This window comes from Hyla sarda, chromosome 2 (genome assembly GCF_029499605.1).
Source record: "Hyla sarda isolate aHylSar1 chromosome 2, aHylSar1.hap1, whole genome shotgun sequence".
Taxonomy (NCBI): Eukaryota; Metazoa; Chordata; class Amphibia; order Anura; family Hylidae; genus Hyla; species Hyla sarda.
The window spans coordinates 353,554,603-353,573,697 of NC_079190.1; positions in this window are offsets into that span (position 1 = coordinate 353,554,603).

The following is a 19,095-nucleotide window of genomic DNA, read 5'->3' on the forward strand; positions in this document are numbered from 1 at the left end:
CATCCGGCTCCTGGGGATCACTGCCGCGGCTTGCTGCTTACCGGGTGCCAGGGAAGTAGCAGTGTCAGTGCCAGAGGATATTGCGGTGCAGGTAGCCGCAGAGGATGTATGAGGCGCCGGGTTGCTGCTTCCGTTTATAGTGTAATGTGGCAGGGTTGAGCTTGCTTGGAGCCGATGTGCATGCCTGCACGCGGCATGTAATCTCCCAGCAGTCCCTGCATCTATCATACATGCATACATACTGACACATCAATCATACATGCATAAATACAGACACATCAATCATACACGCATACATACAGACACATTTATCATACATGCATACAGACACATCTATCATACATGCATACAGACACATCAATCATACATGCATACAGACACATCAATCATACATGCATGCATACAGACACATCAATCATGCATGCATGCATGCATACAGACACATCAATCATACATGCATACATACAGACACATCAATCATACATGCATACAGACACATCAATCATACATGCATGCATACAGACACATCAATCATACATGCATACATACGGACACATCTATCATACATGCATACAGACACATCAATCATACATGCATACATACAGACACATCAATCATACATGCATGCATACAGGCACATCAGTCATACATGCATGCATACAGACACATCACTGTGACGTCACACCACGCCCCCTCAATGAAAGTCTATGGGAGGGGGTGTGGTAAATACCACGCCCCCTCCCATAGACTTTCATTGAGGGGGAGTGGTGTCACATCACGAGGGGCGTGGCAGTGATGTCGCGACCTGCTGCCCACTCCAAGCATTCAGAGCAAAATGTTTCGACTGCTGGGGCAGCTGAGTACCCCTTTAAAGGAAATCTGTCAGTAGTATCACCCGCACTAAACCTGTCACACAGGCATGTAGAGCGGGTGATGCTGATTAAAACAATACTCACATTGTCCAGATTCGCCCAGCCGTTCCGCCGCAAATCACGTTTTTCTATTTATGCTAATGAGGGCCTTGGGGCACGAGCAGAGCTCCGATCTGAGCTTGGGGCACACTGACGTCATCTTCGCCGGGCGGGTGTTCTGCCCTCCCTGCTCCTTCGCCCGTGTTAGTGCACGGCGCATGTGCCGCTTACTGTGTACTCCCGGAAGCGGCGTTCCCCCCTGCAGAGAAGCCAAAACTGGACAATTTGAGTACCATTTTAATCAGCATCGCCCGCACTACAAGCCTGTGTGATAGGTTTAGTGCGGGTGATACTACTGCCAGATTTCCTTTAAGCAAGAATAAGGCAGCTCTTACATGCAGCGGTGTGAGCCTGCAGCTGCTGCCCATGTTTAATTATTTCATTGCCACTTTAAGTAGGGTCACAGAGAGCGCACACTGCTAGGCAGTGGGAAATAGGCTGTAAATGCATTAGGAGCAGAAACACAGGGCTTTCCTTGCCGGAGCCCTGTGTTGGCAGTGAGGTTCGGAGGGGGGTGCGCATCACAGTTACATCGGCCCATCTCCAACCCTCACTGCACACACTGGGATGTGGCAGGGAAAGCCCTGTGTGTCTGCTACCAGCGCATACACAGTGTATTTCTCACTGCCCTGCAGTGTAAATATGCTCCACTGGCGCTATGTGTGACCCTGCCCTTGGGTTTGTTCACACTGAGAAATTGGAGAATAATTTACTCCAGTAATTCAGCTCACTTATTCCACTCCAAATCATCCAACAATTAAAGTTTTTTTACTTTAATGGACATTCCGCTGCCCTGTTCACACTGAGGAATTTCTGCTAGCACAATTCCGACACTGAATTCTGTTATGCCTGAAGATAGAACATTCTTCAGGTGGAATCTGTGAGTAAAAGCCCATTGAAGTCAATAGGAATTGTGTATTTCACTGACAACATGAGTTTTGCGCAGAATTCCACACAAATTCCGCATGAATTCCATGCAAGGGAGAAAATGGCAAAAAACAAGATTTTCCTGACTGTAATTATTCTTCTTCAATTCCGCTCTAATTCTGAACTTTCATTCAAGGCTAAATTGGAGTGGAATAGCGCCGCAGAATTAGTCGTCAAGTCGTCAGGATGTTCAATTAGTGTGAACATCCTGTGAAGCAGCAACTCCAGGTCCAATTAAACGTGTGCAGAAGCCACAGGCTCTCACCACCATGTGTTGTTTAGCTCGACAATAAAGTTTAATAACAAAACATCAACATATTTGTGCTATCATGCATCTGTGAATGACACAAAGTATTGAACAGTATAGAACAAAAGATGTAGAATTATACTAAAAAACAATGAAGACATTTAGTTGCTGCATGCTCAAACTTCCTTTCTTTAAAAGGTTTTCTGGTTTTATGTAACTAAAAATGTATAATTATAGAACTCATGTCTGGCTCTTGAGCCAGAACAGAGATCTGCTGTGTGGGCTTTTCAGTGTGTTACAAAATAAATTTTTTTGATTCCAAATATTTTAAATAAAGTAGCATTTTTTTTGTTTGATTTTGTCTAGCTTGATGCACAATATGGCCTGGTTAGAGCAAGTGTGTTCGGATTAGGGCTTCGGGCATAGTGGACATTTTTAGGGTATTTTTATTGTTTGGGAATTTAAAGGGGTACTCTGGCCCTAAGACATCTAATCCCCTATCCAAAGGATAGGGGATAAGATGTCTGATCATGGGGGTTTCGCCTCTGGGGACCACCGCAATCTTGCATGCAGCACCCACCTGTGGGAGCTGCACGCAGCGTTGCAGCCTCCGAGTCTGCCGGGTCATGACTACGGGGTCGGAGTATCGTGATGTTACAACTCTGCCCCTGTGTGACGTCCCGCCCTGCCCCCCTCAATGCAAGTCTGTGGGAGGGGAGTATCTAACACTGGCACAGATAAAGAGTAGTACAGAACATGTAGTACCTCCCTGTATTGTACGGAGGCACTGCCACAAGGCCAGTAAGTGCATGCAGTTCAGTAATACAGGTGTTTTACCAGTGAAATGTTCATTCTGATTGGTCAGTTCTTCCAGCCATTGACATGTTTCCTAGATCTGGACTGTCTGTTGTATTGTATGTTGAGTCTGGTTTCAAGATACAGTGGTCCAGAAAAGACCATTGCATGTGGGAAATATTGTAACCTGAGGCCAGTGTATGTTGAGGAATTACTGTAACTCTTATCCTCTACCCACAGAGATAGCCGAGCACTCAGCTATACAATATCGCAAGTGATAATTGGGTGTCCATTCTTGAGATCACTTGAGTTTCCAGTGGTCGGACTCCATACAATAGGGGAACAGTGTTATAAGTATAATGGCTGGTTTTAAACACAGTGGCCCTGATTTGCTATTGTAAACCCGACCTGTTTTGTTGGCTTGTGCGCGAGAACTTAACGCAGTGTGCCAAAAATTGTGTCTGCACCAGAATGTGTGGAGTAATGAAACAAAATAAACCTACAAACCCGAAAAGGGGTGTGACCTGCCTGAAAAGGGGCGTGGTTTTAGAACCTAACCTATTTACTACTGAATTCACTGAAAATCCTGGGAATAAGTTGCTGTAAATCTGTGAATCCCCATAGTAAATAGAGTGGAATCCTGCAAGTCGGAAACAGTAAAAACCCAAAACTCTTAGTAAATGAGGGCCAATGGATTTTTTTGTTTAGGGTTTTTTTTTAAATCTCCCTACAGTTTTTGAGCCAAAGCCAGAAGTAAATTTAGCTAAAGGGGAATTATAAGTCCTTTCTTTCTATTTCTCATATTTCTAATTATATTTCAATGTACTTCTGGCTTTGGTTCAAAAACAGAAAGAGAAACTGCCTCATAAATAATACCGTTGTTGCGTGACATCTGCCTAAGCGCAGTATCTGTAAAATTCCATGCAACTGATAATCTGCTATACAATACTTTCTTGAATGCAAATTCTGCTGTAAGCAGAACATTGTTATAGATCTGGCATTTTTATAGATCTCAAAGGTTAAAGTAGAAACCGTCATCATATTCAGTTTCCTTTAAAAACAAGCAGCAGAAGTCACATCTGGGGCAAACACACAAACAGTCATATAACGTCATCCTAGGAATATATTTACATTGAGTAAGAAAAACTTTCCCTTATGTTCTATATGTGTGTATAAACTTACAGTAAGGGGTGGAGAAGATTGAAAGCATACCTACTAGGGGCATCAAATAGGCACTGTCATTTCAAGAAACTTTGTAATATATTTTATTTGACAAAAATGCTTTTTTCCCCCGTTTGCTAGGAGAACTGGGGAAGCCTTCAGGACAGAAATCTGCTAAAAAAAAAATAACATATACAAGGTATATAATGACCAGAAATAGGGCTGCTCCTTATGTACACGCACAGAGCAGCTTATCCTGAAAAGTCACCTGAACCCAAAGGAACACTTTGATTTTGTTAAATAATAAACCAATTGTTATGCATATAAAGATAATATTTATGCAAATATGATTGCTCAAGAAACAATAATAACAATTGTTTCAAGGATATACCATTGTTGCAACAACACTGTCACGTAACTGTGGATCCCAATACTTAGATGCCCCCAAGACTTATAGTAGAGCAAATGGAATGACCAGCAATAGCCACAAGAAGAAGCATCCAAGTACAACAAAAACAAAATGGCAACTTAACATTGGAAATGATGGTTTGGGTGATGATATAAATTAACCATAGAGATGGCAACCCAGAATAAAACAGAAGATGGCAAAATAAACACAATAAAATACCCTAACTCTCCCTAGACTGTGTCTAGATCTTTAATTAAATTAAAGAGGCACAGAAAACTTACCTCACTGGCCCTGTATGATCCCCAAAATAGCCCTAGAATGAACTAAGCCAAAACAAACAACTAAGGCAAAAAACTAAAGACTTAAAATGTATAAATAAACCTGTGGAGCAGTTGCCTATAGCAACCAATCACATATTAAGGGATAATGAAACGACACCCAAATACTCAAAGCCTGAGCAATTAATGATTACCAGATCTATTGCTCTAGAATCAAGCTACAAGACAGTTGCCTAGCAACTGTCTTAGACAATCTAGTAAAGAGAAGAGGAAATAGCAAATAGATTCCAGCTAATCATAACAATTTCTTATATTCTTTACTTGATTTGTTAATTCTCTGAGCCATGATTTTGGTGCTGATAGATAATTTGGAGATGGGAAAAATTTAAGCAAAGTCAGGAATGTATTCAGGGGTCATGAACATATTCAGGGGTCATGAACATAAGCAAACAATGCAGAAGGCCATAGGACGAGACAGAACTTTGGATGTCATGCCAGAAGTCAATACTAGGGGCAGAATCACAGGAACCAGGCAACAAATCCAAAGGGCGAAAAAGGAAAGTAATCCAGGAGCAAAGCTGTGGTCAATGTTAGGGTCAAGACCTAAAGTCAAGAACACAGGAACAATTGGCTGGGCAATTAAATACCCTAATCCGCAGTCAAGGAATCATTGGCAGCTTCTTCAAATAGGCTACCAAGTCTGGAGTCATCAGTGGTCAAAAATTGTCACAGTATGCTGATTCATTGGCAAAAGGGAACAGAAGACTGCAACATTACTGGAGCAACTAAGTATATCACACTCCAACAGTCTCTCGGCCCATGTCCCCAGAGATGTCAACCTCTTTACTCCTGTAGGTTGCACTGACAAAGGCAACTCAAGAAGTATAATATTTTCTAACCCGATCATCTCAACCACTATAAGGCTGAAAATGCTGTTACTGTCAAACACTATGCATACTTTGGTGTGTAGATATGGCTCATGAATTCATTCCCTTAAAATATCTTATTTAACATCAATAAAACATGTTTAACTTAAAAAAGAAAAACATTGTACAGACAAAACAAGCTGCTAGTATGTGGCCACCTTCATATTCTAACATGTTATGACTTCATACACTGTCATGCATTCAATAATAAAAACTAATATTGTAAATATACCTATAAGAAAGCACATTTCGGAGCAGTCTTAATGCCCACCGGAACTTTCAAATGTGCAGAATGTCCGCCCGTATTTTTCCAGCCGGACATTACGCAAATTTTACTACTGTGTGAGCATACCCTCAGAGGACACAGACCATTTTAACCAAGAGGACACAGACAATTTTAATTTATCTGACCCCTATAACTTTTTTATTTTTCCTTATACGGGGCTGTATGAGGGCTCATTTTATGTGCAATGCTCTGTAGTTTTTATTGGTATCATTTCTGTTTCGATGGGGCTTTATGATCACTTTTTTTTCTGATATTATTATGTGACCAGAATCAGCAATATTGGTGTTTGTTATTTTTTTATGTTTACTGTTCAGGATTATAAACTTTATAGTTTAATATTTTGGACAATTCCGCATGGGTCGTTACCAAATACATTGAGTTTTTAAAATTAGAAAAGAGGGGCGCTTAAAAATTTTATTAGGTTAGGGTCTTTTATGTAATAAAATTTTTTTTATTTATTTTACACTTTATAAGTCCCCATAAGGGACTATTATATGCAATCATTACATAGCATTAAACAGTGAGATCAGTGTTCTACCGATAGAGCTCGCACTGCCAGGCTGCATCACTGGAGTGATAATCTCTCATTAGGAGGCTGGTAAGGAGACCTTCCTTTGCCACTTTAAGCCCAGGGACCGCTGACCACCCACAGTTAAAGGGGTACTCAGGTGAACAACTATTTTTTTAAACTCAACTGGTGCCAGAATGTTGTCTACTACAACTACCACCAGTCCACTACTGCCTACTTTACAGATTTGTAAATTACTTCTATTAAAAAGTCTTAATCCTCCCAGTACTTATCAGCTGCTGTATGCTCCAGAGGAAGTTCTTTTCTTTTTAAATGTATTTTCTGTCTGACCACAGTGCTCTCTGCTGACACCTCTGTCCATGTCAGGAACTGTTCAGAGTAGGAGCAAATCCCCATAGCAAACCTATCCTGCTCTTGACCGTTCCTGAGACAGACAGAGGTGACAGCAGAGAGCACTGTGGTCAGACAGAAAATAAATATAAAAAGAAAAGAACTTCCTCTAGAGCATACAGTAGCTGATAGGTATTGGAATGATTTTTAAATAGAAATAATTTACAAATCTGTTTAATGTTCTGGCACCAGTTGATTTTAAAAAATAATAGTTTTTCACCGGAGTGCCCCTTTAACCAAAATTTTTCATTTATTCTTTTTGGGTTGACATCAGTGTCTACTATAACTCCCACCAATCCATCACTGCCTGCTGTCTTCTACAACTCCCACCAGTCCACTACTGTCTGTTTGTCTACTACAACTACCACCAGTCCACCACTGCCTACTGTCCAATGGCTACAACTACCACCAGTCCATCACTGCCTGCTGTCTGCTGTCTACTACAACTCCTACCAGTCCACCACTACCTGCTGTCTGCTGTCTATTACAACTACCACTAGTCCATCACTGCCTGCTGTCCAACGGCTAAACTATCACCAGTCCATCACTGCCTGCTGTCTGCTGTCTACTACAACTCCCACCAGTCCACCACTACCTGCTGTCTGCTGTCTACTACAACAACTACCAGTCCATCCCTGCCTGCTGTCTGCTTTCTACTACAACTCCCACCAGTCCACCACTCCATCCATGTAAACACTGTTTCATCTAGCGGTTACAGTAGAAAAAAGCTACATGATGTGTCTATGTTCATGTGTCCAGCTACATGAGAGCCCTTTAAGAAGTATTCCAAGTAAAATTATCTTATCCCAGGATATGTTAGATGTTAGATCATTGGGGTTCCAACTGCTTGGATACCTTGCAATCTCCAGAATGGGACTCAGACTCCTGTTTTGAATGGAGCAGCGACTCAAACACGCACACCTCTGTTCCATTCATTGTCCTTTTGAGTCAGAATGCTAAGATATTAACCTGTTATAGACCGGTTCAATTTAGTTTTTTTCTTCTTGCCTTCTAAGAGCATAACTCTTCTACTTATCCATCTTCAGAGCCATATGCTGGGTGTACTTAGTAAAAGAACCCTTTATTTTAACTTAACTATTTCATGAAACTGAGAAAAAAAATTATGGGGTGAAATTGAGAGAAAAATAATCTTTTTTGAAAATGTAAAGGGGTACTCCTCTGCAAGGTCATTTTGGCCACCAAGGTACCTTTCCTTATGTTGTGCTAGGCTATCCTGTGCGTGTCGTCTGATGTGCAAGATTTTAGGTTATTTACCTAACCCACTTCTCTGCAGGAAGTAGTGTAGCTTTTGGTGCTTGCAGTGACTGACGTGCACTGTTTTTTTGGTCTTTTCCCACCATGTGTTTGTTACGTCAGCAAGGATCCCTCTGACGTGATTGTGCCCTCCTCCCGTATTCAGTGTTTTGCATGGCCGCTCTTTGAATATGGTAATTTGCCTGAAGTGATTCTCCTTTCTGGGGCATGGCTACCTTCAGTGCTTGTTGTCAGTTGTCTGATCCTGCACCAATGAGTGTCTACGGCAGACGCAAGCTCATATTCTAGCCAATGTTTAATCACCAGGACAGTATTGCGCATGTCCTTGCTGAGGGAATGGACTGGTAATTGAGCAGCACTGTCAGAACAGTGCCCTGATTACTGCTGCCAGATGTGAGGGGGCAGAATAAGAAATAAGGGAGAGCGTGCGATGGGTGGATGAAGCCAAAAGATTAGGACAGACAAACACAAAAATGGAGGAAGCAAACGGGGAAAAAAGCGCAGGACCTGCTGGGAGGTGTAGTTTGGCTGTCGGCTGCAAATGGAATCCAAAGAGAGGAGAAAAACACAGTGAATGTCCAAACCGAGGACCATAAAAGAGCCAGGGAAGGGACATTGCATACGCCACAGGGACGACAAGAATAAAACACAGCAAGAACCTGCAAACTTACAATCACATTGGCAATGGAATACCCCTTTAAGGTGGGAGGGGTCGTTAGAAAGTTTTAGTATCCCCAACTTCTTGTGTTAAGCCTCTGTCCCCATGATGATGGCATAAAACAAGCCCCTCCCCCCCTTAAAGGGGTACTCCACTGCCAATGTGTTTGTAAGTTTGCAGATCCTTGCTGTGTTTTATTCTTAACCGTCCCTGTGGCGTGTGAAATGTCCCTTCCCTGGCTCTTTTATGGTCCTTATGAAAAATCTGACAATTAATTAGTCAGATTGGTAGACAAAGGTTTCTCCCTCTGTATATTGACAGGACATAAAAGAAAATATACATTAAATCACCATCCCAAAGTATTAGCTTTTTACTACATACCAAAAATTTACCAATCCCTGGTTCACCCATTGTGTCGGGCATAGATTGTTTAACATTTAAACTGTCAGGCTACATTGATGCCCATATTTAGGAGTGTACAAACACATCCAGCATATAAAGGATTAAACAATATCCTCCAAATCTGGAACCATTTAAAATGAAAATTACACTACATTTCGCACACCGGATGTAGTATTGTTATATACAATCATTGACCATGAGAGACTAAGGCTGCATTCACATCATGATTTCTCCAATTTCTCCATCAGACCCGAGTACACGATTTTTATAACTTAAAATCGTATGAAATCGTATATATAAAGTCGGATCCATTGACCTCCATTAAAAAATCAGATCCATTACACACATCCGATTTGATCCACATCCGATTTCACACGATTTTTGTTCAGGTCTGAAATCGTGGTCAACCCCGATTTCAGACCCGAACAAAAATCGTGTGAAATCGGATGTGGATCAAATCGGATGTGTGTAATGGATTCGATTTTTTAATGGAGGTCAATGCATCCGACTTTATATACGATTTCATACGATTTTTGTCACGATGCCGGCTGGCAGGTAGTGGATCCTCTGTGCCAGAGAGGGATTGGCGTGGACCGTGCTAGTGGATCGGTTCTAAGTCACTACTGGTTTTCACCAGAGCCCGCCGCAAAGCGGGATGGTCTTGCTGCGGCGGTAGTGACCAGGTCGTATCCACTAGCAACGGCTCAACCTCTCTGGCTGCTGAAGATAGGCGCGGTACAAGGGAGTAGACAGAAGCAAAGTCGGACGTAGCAGAAGGTCGGGGCAGGCAGCAAGGATCGTAGTCAGGGGCAACGGCAGGAGGTCTGGAACACAGGCTAGGAACACACAAGGAAACGCTTTCACTGGCACGATGGCAACAAGATCCGGCAAGGAAGTGCAGGGGAAGTGAGGTGATATAGGGAAGTGCACAGGTGATCAGACTAATTGGAACCACTGCGCCAATCAGCGGCGCAGTGGTCCTTTAAATCGCAAAGACCCGGCGCGCGCGCGCCCTAGGGAGCGGGGCCGCGCGCGCCGGGACAGGACCGACGGAGAGCGAGTCAGGTACGGGAGCCGGGGTGCGCATCGCGAGCGGGCGCTACCCGCATCGCGAATCGCATCCCGGCTGGAGGCGGTATCGCAGCGCCCCGGGTCAGTGGATCTGACCGGAGCGCTGCAGTGAGGAGAGTGTAGCGAGCGCTCCGGGGAGGAGCGGGGACCCGGAGCGCTCGGCGTAACAGTACCCCCCCCCTTGGGTCTCCCCCTCTTCTTAGAGCCTGAGAACCTGAGGAGCAGACTTTTGTCTAGGATATTATCCTCAGGTTCCCAGGATCTCTCTTCTGGACCACAACCCTCCCAATCCACTAAAAAAAAGGTTTTCCCTCTGACCTTTTTGGATGCCAGAATCTCTTTGATGGAGAAGATGTCCGAGGAGCCGGAAACAGGAGTGGGAGGAACAGATTTGGGAGAGAAACGGTTGATGATAAGTGGTTTAAGAAGAGAAACGTGAAAGGCATTAGGAATACGAAGAGAAGGAGGAAGAAGAAGTTTGTAAGAGACAGGATTAATCTGGCACAAAATTTTGAAAGGACCAAGATAGCGTGGTCCCAACTTGTAGCTAGGGACACGGAAGCGGACATATTTAGCGGAGAGCCATACCTTGTCTCCAGGGGAAAAAATGGGAGGAGCTCTTCTTTTCTTATCCGCGAACTTCTTCATGCGTGATGAAGCCTGTAAGAGAGAATTTTGGGTCTCTCTCCATATGATGGAAAGGTCACGAGAAATTTCATCCACAGCGGGCAGACCAGAGGGCAAGGGGGTATGGAGGGGGGGAAGAGGGTGACGGCCGTACACCACGAAAAATGGGGATTTGGAGGAAGATTCAGAGACTCTGAAGTTATACGAGAATTCGGCCCATGGTAGAAGATCTGCCCAGTCATCCTGGCGGGAGGAAACAAAATGTCGTAAATAATCACCCAAGACCTGGTTAATTCTTTCTACTTGTCCATTGGATTGAGGATGATATGCAGAAGAAAAATTTAATTTAATCTTGAGTTGTTTACAGAGAGCCCTCCAGAATTTAGACACGAATTGGACGCCTCTATCCGAGACGATCTGCGTAGGCAACCCGTGAAGACGAAAAATGTGTACAAAAAATTGTTTAGCCAACTGAGGCGCTGAAGGAAGACCAGGAAGAGGGATGAAATGTGCCATTTTGGAGAATCGATCAACGACCACCCAAATAACAGTGTTGCCACGGGAAGGGGGTAAGTCAGTAATAAAATCCATACCAATCAGAGACCAAGGCTGTTCGGGGACAGGCAGAGGATGAAGAAAACCAGCGGGCTTCTGGCGAGGAGTCTTATCCCGGGCACAGATAGTGCAGGCTCGCACAAAGTCCACAACATCCGTCTCCAGAGTCGGCCACCAATAGAAGCGAGAGATGAGTTGCACAGATTTCTTGATGCCCGCATGACCTGCGAGATGGGAGGAGTGACCCCATTTGAGGATTCCGAGGCGTTGGCGTGGAGAAACAAAGGTCTTTCCTGGAGGAGTTTGCCTGATGGAGGCTGGAGAAGTGGAAATCAGGCAGTCAGGAGGAATGATGTGTTGCGGAGAGAGTTCAATTTCAGAAGCATCCGAGGAACGAGAGAGAGCATCGGCCCTAATGTTCTTATCGGCAGGCCGAAAGTGAATTTCAAAATTAAATCGGGCAAAGAACAGAGACCACCTGGCCTGGCGAGGATTCAGCCGTTGGGCAGACTGGAGGTAGGAGAGGTTCTTGTGATCGGTGTAAATAATAACTGGAAACCTTGATCCCTCCAGCAGATGCCTCCATTCCTCAAGTGCTAATTTAATGGCTAGAAGCTCTCGATCCCCGATGGAGTAGTTCCTCTCCGCCGGAGAGAAGGTCCTAGAAAAAAAACCACAAGTAACAGCATGCCCGGAAGAATTTTTTTGTAGAAGGACAGCTCCAGCTCCCACTGAGGAGGCATCAACCTCCAATAGGAAGGGTTTGGATGGGTCAGGTCTGGAGAGCACGGGAGCCGAAGAAAAGGCAGACTTGAGCCGTTTAAAGGCGTCTTCCGCTTGAGGAGGCCAAGACTTGGGATCAGCATTTTTTTTGGTTAAAGCCACGATAGGAGCCACAACGGTAGAAAAATGTGGAATAAATTGCCTGTAATAATTGGCGAACCCCAAAAAACGTTGGATAGCACGGAGTCCGGAGGGGCGTGGCCAATCTAAGACGGCAGAGAGTTTGTCTGGATCCATTTGTAGTCCCTGGCCAGAGACCAAGTATCCTAGGAAAGGAAGAGATTGGCATTCAAACAGACATTTCTCTATTTTGGCATAGAGTTGATTGTCACGAAGTCTCTGAAGAACCATACGGACATGCTGGCGGTGTTCTTCTAGATTGGCAGAAAAAATCAGGATATCGTCCAGATATACAACAACACAGGAGTATAAGAGATCACGAAAAATTTCATTAACAAAGTCTTGGAAGACGGCAGGGGCGTTGCACAGGCCAAAGGGCATGACCAGATACTCAAAGTGTCCATCTCTGGTGTTAAATGCCGTTTTCCATTCATCCCCCTCTCTGATGCGGATGAGATTATAAGCACCTCTTAAGTCCAGTTTGGTAAAGATGTGGGCACCTTGGAGGCGATCAAAGAGTTCAGAGATGAGGGGTAGGGGGTAGCGGTTCTTAACCGTGATTTTATTAAGACCGCGGTAGTCAATGCAAGGACGTAGGGAGCCATCTTTTTTGGACACAAAGAAAAATCCGGCTCCGGCAGGAGAGGAGGATTTACGGATAAAGCCCTTTTTTAAATTTTCCTGGACGTATTCAGACATGGCAAGAGTCTCTGGGGCGGACAGAGGATAAATTCTGCCCCGGGGTGGAGTAGTGCCCGGGAGGAGGTCGATAGGACAATCATAAGGCCTGTGAGGAGGTAGAGTCTCAGCTTGTTTTTTGCAAAAAACATCCGCAAAGTCCATATAGGCCTTAGGGAGGCCGGTTACAGGAGGAACCACAGAGTCACGGCAAGGGTTACTGGGAACCGGTTTTAGGCAGTCCTTGGAACAAGAGGGCCCCCAACTCTTGATCTCCCCAGTGGACCAATCCAGGGTTGGGGAATGAAGTTGAAGCCAGGGAAGTCCAAGGAGAATTTCAGAAGTGCAATTGGGGAGGACCAAAAGTTCAATCCTCTCGTGATGAGATCCGATGCACATTAGAAGGGGCTCCGTGCGGAAACGTATGGTACAGTCCAATCTTTCATTGTTTACACAATTGATGTAGAGGGGTCTGGCGAGACTGGTCACTGGGATGTTGAACCTGTTGACGAGAGAGGCCAAAATAAAATTTCCTGCAGATCCGGAGTCCAAGAAGGCCATAGTAGAGAAGGAGAAGGCAGAGGCAGATATCCGCACAGGCACAGTAAGACGTGGAGAAGCAGAGTAGACATCAAGGACTGTCTCACCTTTGTGCGGAGTCAGCGTACGTCTTTCCAGGCGGGGAGGACGGATAGGACAATCCTTCAGGAAGTGTTCGGTACTAGCACAGTACAGGCAGAGATTCTCCATGCGGCGTCGTGTCCTCTCTTGAGGTGTCAGGCGAGACCGGTCGACCTGCATAGCCTCCACGGCGGGAGGCACAGGAACAGATTGCAGGGGACCAGAGGAGAGAGGAGCCGGGGAGAAGAAACGCCTCGTGCGAACAGAGTCCATATCCTGGCGGAGCTCCTGACGCCTTTCGGAAAAACGCATGTCAATGCGAGTGGCTAGGTGAATGAGTTCATGTAGATTAGCAGGGATTTCTCGTGCGGCCAGAACATCTTTAATGTTGCTGGATAGGCCTTTTTTAAAGGTCGCGCAGAGGGCCTCATTATTCCAGGATAATTCTGAAGCAAGAGTACGGAATTGTACGGCATACTCGCCAACGGAAGAATTACCCTGGACCAGGTTCAACAGGGCAGTCTCAGCAGAAGAGGCTCGGGCAGGTTCCTCAAAGACACTTCGGATTTCCGAGAAGAAGGAGTGTACAGAGGCAGTGACGGGGTCATTGCGGTCCCAGAGCGGTGTGGCCCAAGACAGGGCTTTTCCAGACAGAAGGCTGACTACGAAAGCCACCTTAGACCTTTCAGTGGGAAACTGGTCCGACATCATCTCCAAGTGCAGGGAACATTGGGAAAGAAAGCCACGGCAAAACTTAGAGTCCCCATCAAATTTATCCGGCAAGGATAGGCGTAGACCAGAAGCGGCCACTCGCTGCGGAGGAGGTGCAGGAGCTGGCGGAGGAGATGATTGCTGAAGCTGTGGTAGTAACTGCTGTAGCATAACGGTCAGTTGAGACAGCTGTTGGCCTTGTTGCGCTATCTGTTGTGACTGCTGGGTGACCACCGTGGTGAGGTCAGCGACAACTGGCAGAGGAACTTCAGCGGGATCCATGGCCGGATCTACTGTCACGATGCCGGCTGGCAGGTAGTGGATCCTCTGTGCCAGAGAGGGATTGGCGTGGACCGTGCTAGTGGATCGGTTCTAAGTCACTACTGGTTTTCACCAGAGCCCGCCGCAAAGCGGGATGGTCTTGCTGCGGTGGTAGTGACCAGGTCGTATCCACTAGCAACGGCTCAACCTCTCTGGCTGCTGAAGATAGGCGCGGTACAAGGGAGTAGACAGAAGCAAAGTCGGACGTAGCAGAAGGTCGGGGCAGGCAGCAAGGATCGTAGTCAGGGGCAACGGCAGGAGGTCTGGAACACAGGCTAGGAACACAAAAGGAAACGCTTTCACTGGCACGATGGCAACAAGATCCGGCAAGGAAGTGCAGGGGAAGTGAGGTGATATAGGGAAGTGCACAGGTGATCAGACTAATTGGAACCACTGCGCCAATCAGCGGCGCAGTGGCCCTTTAAATCGCAAAGACCCGGCGCGCGCGCGCCCTAGGGAGCGGGGCCGCGCGCGCCGGGACAGGACCGACGGAGAGCGAGTCAGGTACGGGAGCCGGGGTGCGCATCGCGAGCGGGCGCTACCCGCATCGCGAATCGCATCCCGGCTGGAGGCGGTATCGCAGCGCCCCGGGTCAGTGGATCTGACCGGAGCGCTGCAGTGAGGAGAGTGTAGCGAGCGCTCCGGGGAGGAGCGGGGACCCGGAGCGCTCGGCGTAACAATTTTAATATATAAAAATCGTGTACTCAGGTCGGATGGAGAAATCGTGATGTGAATGCAGCCTAAGCTAAAGAAATTGTGTAAATTCCCAGATAAACAAATGTTGTTTTTAAGAGACTATATTATGTTTACATTGACCCACAATTACTTTGTATACAAAGGGGATTTTTACAAACAGAAATGGGGCACAACAATGAGAACCAGCTTTTTGCCCAGTTATTCTAATCTGTACCTTGGCCAATAGGAAGATTTAGCTTTTTCCCCCACTAAGTCAGCTGGTGACGAATCTGATCCTCTCGTGCGTTTCATCAATTATGTATTTTTTCCTTTTTTATGCTAAGTTATATGTCTTTTGTTTGGTTTGCATTCAACCCTGCTTTGTATCAAGTGTCACAAGTGAAATCACTAAACCTATTTTTATCTCTATTTGGACTGAAATGTTTTTTTAATGATTTTTTAAAAACCTTTTTGTCCCAAAAAAAAAGGTGCACATTTCCTAACATACAAACATGTGGGTTTTTGCAATCCTCTATTTCAACATAAAGCGCAAAATTGCTATACATCACATGTACACAGCAAGTAGCATTGTGTCTGGAGAGAAGTAGCTATATTTTTTTGATCTTATACATTCTCTTTAACAAGTAGACCAGAAAATGGTTTTCTTTTTCTGATATCTGTGGATATCTGGTTGAATGTTGTGCCAGAAAGAAATGTATGAGTTTCACCGTATTTATTGGCGTATAACACGCACTTTTTAGGCTACATTTTTTTGCCTAAAGTCTATCTGCGTGTTATATGCCGATAAGCCGCTGCAGTTCAATGATTTAAAGCGGGCGCTTTAAATCAATGAACTGCAGCGGCTTTGCAGGTGCAGAGACCGCCAGCGCTGCCGGCTTCTCTGCCCCTGCCTGTCCTGGGGTCTAGAGCCCTGCTGCCGGCCCTTCTCTCCCCCTGGCTATCAGTGCCGCTGCCCGTTCTCTCCCCCTGGCTATCGGTGCCGCTGCCCGTTTTCTCCCCCTGGCTATCGGTGCCGCTGCCCCATTGACGGCGCCGATAGCCAGGGGGAGAGAAGCGGCGCCTGCAATGGGGCAGCGGCGCCGACAGACAGGGGGAGAGAAGGGGCAGCGGCACCCATTGCCGGCGCCACTTCCCCGTTGCCTCCCCCATCCCGGTTGTATAATTACCTGTTGCCGGGGTGGGGTCCGCGCTGCTGCAGGCCTCCGGTGTGCGTCCCCTGCGTCGTTGCTATGCGCTGCGAGACGCAATGATGTCACTCGTCATTGCGCAGCGCCGTGCAGTGCATAGCAACGACGCAGGGGACGCACACCGGAAGCCTGAAGCAGCGCTGACCCGACCCCAGCAACAGGTAATTATACAATCGGGGATGGGGGAGGCAACGGGGCAGCGGCAATGGGTGCCGCTGCCCCTTCTCTCTTCCTGGCTATCGGCGCCGCTGCCCCATTGCTGGCGCCGCTTCTCTCCCCCTGGCTATCGGTGCAGGCAATGGGGCGCCGGCACCGATAGTCAGGGGGAGAGAACGGGGAGCGGCGCAGATAGCCAGCGGGAGAGAAGCGGCGGTAGCAGGGCTCTAGACCCCAGGAAAGGCAGGGGGAGAGAAGCGGGCAGCAATGGCCTCTCTCCCCCTGCCTTTCCTGGGGGCTTCTGCAGGGTCAGAAACAGTGTATCGGGGTATACGCATGCACACACACGCACCCTCATTTTACCAAGGATATTTGGGTAAAAAACTTTTTTTACCCAAACATCCTTGGTAAAATGAGGGTGCATGTTATAGGCCGGTGCGTGATAAATACGGTATTTATTTCCCAGATTAATTTCTGATATTTTATACTATATATATATATATATATATATATATATATATATATATAGTTCCATGCTTGTTGCATGCTTGAAAAAGACCTCATTGAGTAGGTTGAAACGTTGCTTCACATTTTGGGTGAATAAAATATTTTTGTGCATTGGATCGCTGGAGTGCCGCCCTTTTATTTTTGGAACTACATTGCCTGGGACATTTGGTCTGGTCTTACATAGGACCGAGCACCCGCCTGGATCCTGGCATCTGAATCCCGCACAGTGCCACTCTCACACTTCAACCATATATATATATATATATATATATATATATATATAAAGCAAAATCATTGATAGTTGCAGTATCTTGTAATACCTTTTTTATTGGACTAACAAGATTTTGTAGAGACAGAAATCTACAAAATCTTGTTAGTCCAATAAAAAAGGTATTACAAGATACTGCAACTACCGATGATTTTGCTTTTTGCATCACTGGACTAATACAGCTATCTCTCTCTCTCTCTCTCTCTCCCTCTCCCTCCCTCTCTCTCTCTCTCTCTCTCTCTCTCTCTCTTTCTCTCTCTCCTGTGCTAATCCAGCAGTAGAGAGCTATCATGCTTTGTCACATTTACAGTAAATGTGAATCAAAGATAAAAAGGAAAAGAAGATACAACTGTCATTGTGCCACAAATATTTGTGGGAAGGAAAGGAGAAGTTTTTCAGTTTTGCGTTTTTCTAATCCTTTTGGCGTTTTTCAGCAATTTTGGGCTCAGAGGCTGGTTTTTCAAAACGCCCAACAAAAACCTAGTTTGGATTTTTTTTGCACAGAAATCGTGGCGTTTTGAAGTCTATGGGAGAGCAATAATGCCAAGAAAAACACCATGTTGGTTTTAACTTTGGCGTTTTTACCGGCGGTTTGTATTCTTTTTTGGATTTTAACTTTCCAAAAAAGTGATGGAGATACCTTTTTTCTTAAAATTTCATAGGGTACCATTAAATAAAAATTATTTAAAAAAAGATACAGTAGTGATGGAAAAAATTGTATTTAATGAAACATATTTTTTTGTAACAAAATTTTTTAACATTTTTAAACAGGGATCAATTGATGTGTGCGGGCAGGGCAATAAAAATGTAGTCGGCAATAATAAAAATGCAGTGTGTGTTATTGACTTTTTTTTAAACATTTTGTAGGTAGTACTACTACTCCCAGCATGGATCAGTCTGTTCCATGATGGGAGTAGTAGTACCTGTACTAATTGACATATCGCGGCGAGTCTCTTATGATCCTTCTGTATAATGTATAGATGCGGCCGGCCGCTCTTCTATGGTCCCCTGCACTGCTGTATATATACACCTATTCATATTTCCCACAGAGAGCTGTGATTCGGAGTAGATGCTGACCGGATGAGAAGAACCTTCCAATAAATGTCGCCATTCCTCCAAAGCTAGCTTGATAGCGAGGATTTCACGATCTCTAATGGAGTAATTCCTCTCAGCAGGAGAGAATGTCTTCGGGAAGAACCCACAAGTTACAGTCTTGCACTTGGCTTTTTTCTGAGTGAGAACGGCACCCACTCCAATAGATGAGGCATCAACCTCAAACGCAAAGGGCCTCTCTGGATCAGGTCTTGTAAGAACGGGAGCAGAGGCAAACGCAGACTTTAAATGGGAGAAGGCCTCTTCAGCCTCTTGAGGCCAAGACTTAGGATTAGATGTCTTCTTAGTGAGAGCCACAATTGGAGCAACCAAGGATGAAAAATGTGGGATAATATACGATAATAGTTTGAGAATACCAGAAAGCGTTGAATTGCACATAGGTCCGAAGGACGAGGCTAATCCAATACTGCAGACAATTTATCTGGAT